This window comes from Pinus tabuliformis, chromosome J, assembly GCF_031772625.1.
Source record: "Pinus tabuliformis cultivar Carrire ecotype Pingquan chromosome J, CPIR1, whole genome shotgun sequence".
NCBI classification, from domain to species: domain Eukaryota; kingdom Viridiplantae; phylum Streptophyta; class Pinopsida; order Pinales; family Pinaceae; genus Pinus; species Pinus tabuliformis.
In genome coordinates, this window is record NC_142295.1 from 243,409,380 (window position 1) to 243,414,150 (window position 4,771).

Sequence of the window (4,771 nt, forward strand, 5' to 3'; positions counted from 1 at the left end):
ACACCAAAGCACAACTTTTACAGACAATGTTACACACAACTTTTACAGAACGACAATTTGTTTTGCCGCACAGCTTTTACGGATGATGTTATGGAACAAAACGATGGGACACCAAAGTAGTTTGTATTTCAATAGAATTGGGAGACTGTCAACGCATCCGGATGAACAGGCTACCAACTTTTAGCAGAATGTCAGGTGAATGTCAGGCTACGGTTTAATGCTAGGTGCAGGTCTTATAAATGGAATATGGCAGATAGAGCGCAAGTCTGTATAAAAGGAATATGGCAGATAGGGGTCAGAGATGTCAGTCAGCAGCGGATTTCAGGCAGAAAATTCTCCGGAGGTAGCGCATGCAGTGTTAGGAGCAGCTAATTATATGGAGGAGCAGTGCAGGCAACGGTATTAACAGGTTGTAGCTAAAATTTAGCTGAAGAAATATTCATGAAGTTCATGGCAGAAATAAACTGCACAGAAAGGCCATAAAACAAATGGCTCAAATTAATTATGCAGGGCAGGAATATTAAACACACATGGACAGCAAGAGAAATATGAAAGATAATCATGAGAGTGAAATTTTATTAACAAATGATTTACAATTATAGTACAATATGTGACCGTTGGGTTTCACATCCCAAGGTCTCTTGGACTCCTTTTGTCCATTCAACTTCCACACTAACCCATTAAGGATTAGGTGTCCAACATTTTTAACCAGAACAAAAATTTCTAGAGAGCCTGTAACTTTGAAAGATTCAATACCAATATTACACCAAACATAGTTGTTTCATAAATACCAGAAATGAGTTCCGGGGAAATGAAAATTTTCACCAAACCACTTGAGCTAATATCCTTCTACATGGTATATAATCTTATTATTGAATCATAACTATGGAATTGGGGCCCCCAAGACACACTCAATTTGTGCCCTTTTTAAACTACATATACAAACTTGGAATTGGGAAAATAAAGGATTATTGGAAAGATTGTTCTAGTCACTAAACATATAACCATTGGATTTTATAAATTGTCAAAAATAATCCTTTAATATTATGTGTAAGACTTAGCTCATGTAGAGTTTTCTTGGTGACTGGTGAAAGGGGTTTGTGTTGAAATTTTTGCAAGTCATGCTTTGTTTTGATGAAATTTAACATGATTAACTAGGACATGCACTTTGTTGATATGGAAGGGTTTTGAAACTTAAAAATAATAAGAGGATGGCATCCATAGCGGTCAAAACATTTAAAGCTTGAGACAAGAACAAGGTCATATTGAATCTAATAATATGTCGATAAGATCCTATTCGAAAATTTGACTTTCATGACTATTGTGAACATGTCTTAAGGGTGTGTTGATAGTCCATGTTGTGTTGCTTTTATTTTGATTGATCCTGGATCGAATTATAGCTATATTAGTCCTAACTTGGTGGATCAATATTGATTGAATAAGGAAGTGCATGTAGAACCTTGGTTGGTGCAATTTGGCTACAGAGACCAAAAGAAGAGTTCATCATTGGGTGAGCTCTTGTGCATTTGAGCTTAAAGGCATGCCTACATCAACACATATAAATGTGCTTCCTTTGGGTTCATATACATGCTTTTGGGCATGGACTAGTTGTTCATTCACGAGACTAAGGTAGATTGTAATGAGAAGGCCATTAAGTGTTTGGATGATGATGGAGAAAAGAGAGTCTTGCAGGGAAAGAAGAAGACTACACCAATGAGAATGGTTACAACTATGCAATATAAGTGCAAAAAGAAGAAAATATGTTTATTGTTTGCAGTACATGTTTCTAGTGAAAAAGGGAAGAGAGATGAGAATGATGAGGTCCTGGGAATGTATCTTGCCTTGCAGCAATTTCAAGATGTGTTTCTTATAGAGATTCCAGAGTTTTCGCCTCATAAGGAGGTGGATTTCTCAATTGAGTTGATACCAAGAGCAACACCAACATATAAGGGACCATATAATATGAGAATTCCTGAGTTGGTGGAATTGAATTTGCAACTTAAAGAGATTCTTGATAAGGGATACATAAGGCAAAGTGTGTCTCCGTGGGGTGCACCTGTGTTGTTTGTAAGGAAGAAGGATGATACTATCAAATTATGCATTGATCACAAGAATATAAATATGGTGACTATTAAGAAAATGTATCTATTTCCACATATTGATGATTTGTTTGATCTTCTGAAGGGGGCAACAATATTTTTGACGATTGATATGAGATCAAGATATCATTAGGTGCACATCAAAGAAGAAGACATCTACAAGACTACATTTTGTACAAGGTATGGGAACTATGAGTTTATGGTGGTTCCTTTTGGTCTTACCAATGCTCTAACCACTTTTATGTGTTTGATGAATAGTGTGTTGCACCCTTATCTAGATAAGTTTCTAATAGTATTTTTTGATGATATGTTGGTATATTGAAAGAATGAGGAGGATCATGCAGAGCACATGGAAACAATATTGATATTATTGGGAGAGCATAAGTTGTATGCCAAGTTAAACAAGTGTAGCTTCTTTCAGACTCAGATTCATTACTTGGGGCATGTTGTTTCCAAGGAAGGGATAACAGTGGATCCAGAAAAGAATAAGGCTATCATGGAGTGGCCAACTCTGAAGAATGTGGACGAGGTCAAGTCAATCATGGGACTAGAAATTTATTACAGGAGGTTCATCAGGACCTTCTCCAGGATTGGCTATCCTATCACATCTTTGTAGAGAAAAGGGAATTTTTTTGAATGGAATGCTGAGTGTACAACTAGTTTTGAGCAACTGAAGTAGTTGATTACCAATGCTCCAATTTTGAAGATTGCATATATTGATAAGGAGTTTGTGGTTTGTACAGATGCATGTAAGGAAGGACTAAGTGGAGTCTTGATGTAGGAAGGGTATGTGGTTTGCTATGAATGTGGCTATGAGTCAATGAAGATGAATGAACATGAGAAGGACTATGTGACTCATGATCTTGAGTTGGCTATTAATCTAGGTTGTCATTGATGTCAATATAGCAGTGTTTGTGATGGAAAATTCTTTGATACTTGATTACCCATTGATGCCCATTGATCATAATGCTCATAGTTATGAAAGTTTGATATATGATGATATGATGAGATGGAGGAGCCAGGTGAACTGAATATATATACATACAAAATAGAAGCAATAGACTTAAGAAGGAAAGCCAGTCAAAGAAGAGCTATCAGAAGAATTCTTCAGAAGATTTATCAGAGGTCATAGGAAGAGAAGGCAAAGGAGGAAAGCTATTAGAAGCCGAGGAAAGCCAAAGATTAAGAGAAAGAAGTCATTGTAATCCAACAAGAGAAGAGAAGCAATTTATCAGGAGGAGTTAAGATATCGGTAATTTATCGGAGAAATTATATCAGTGCTTTGTCGACGACTTTATTATGTGTCACATTGATATCCACGATTGTGATATGAGTTGCGGATCCAATGTTCCCATTAAAACACACCTTAAAGAAATATCACATCCACCATACCGCAAGTTTTTAATGCCTTGTCACGTTGAAATCTCCAATTGCGATTTGAGTTGCGGACCCGAAACAGTTTATGGTAACAACCTTAATGCAATATCGCATCCGCTCAAAGTTATGTATCACAAAGAAATGTCACACTTGAAAACTATGATTGTGATATCATTGCAGACTCACTACACCACTGAAATACAACGCAATGAAATATCGCATCCATTGCCTCGCAATTCTTGAAACCTTGTTACATTCAAATCCTCTGATTGCGATATGTATTTTGGACCCGATGGTTCCATTACAATACACTACTATGTTATATCGTGTCTACCTCGCTGGGAGTCATATCGCAAGTCTTAAGGATTGACACGGCCAAATTGTCGATTGCAATAAAGGTTATGGACCCGAAGGATTTATTAACGATTATTTAATATTATATTGCATCCGCTCCGTCGACAATAGGCATCGGTTATATTATGTGTAGACCTCCAAAATTTGTGATTACAGTATTTCAGAAAGTTGTGATTGCGATTAAACTATGACGTGGCATCTGGGGACCTCTGTTAGTGTTGATTTTCATAAATTTGCGATTGTGAGAGTCTTATGAAATTACGATTGTGATAAGGTGGTGGACCCAACGGTGTGATTAAAATAATTTATTGAATATTGCATCGGTTATGTTATATCAGAAGAAAATGCATGTGCATAACTTGAAAGACCTCTGATTTTCATGAAGGTTGCGATTGTGGGGCTAAGGTGATGCTGTGACCCTCCGATATATTTTAATATGCCACCTCATGTACAACTCGGCCCCTCCACCAATGAACGTGTCATTTTGTTTAGTGGAAAAACTCATATATATATATATATATATATATATATATATGTATGTATGCATGTATGTATGCATGTATATGTGTATATATATGTGTGTGTGTGTGTGTGTGTGTGTGTGTATGTACATATATATCTATATATATATATATACATATGTATATATATATATATATATATATATATATATATATATATATATATATATATATATATATATATATATATATATATATATATAGATATACAAGTTGAAACGCTTCACTTGAATGAGATTAATTGGGCATCGATTATAGAGAGAAGAAGTAACAAATCACAACCCGTGAACTTAAAGGAATAGAGGAAGCCGAAGATCGAGTGAGAAGGAAGAAAGCCAAAGGTCCAATAGGAAAGAAGGAAGTCGAACAGTGAGCAAATCTGTTGATTGGGTTAACCTTTGAAAGGCCCAGACTAGTGAT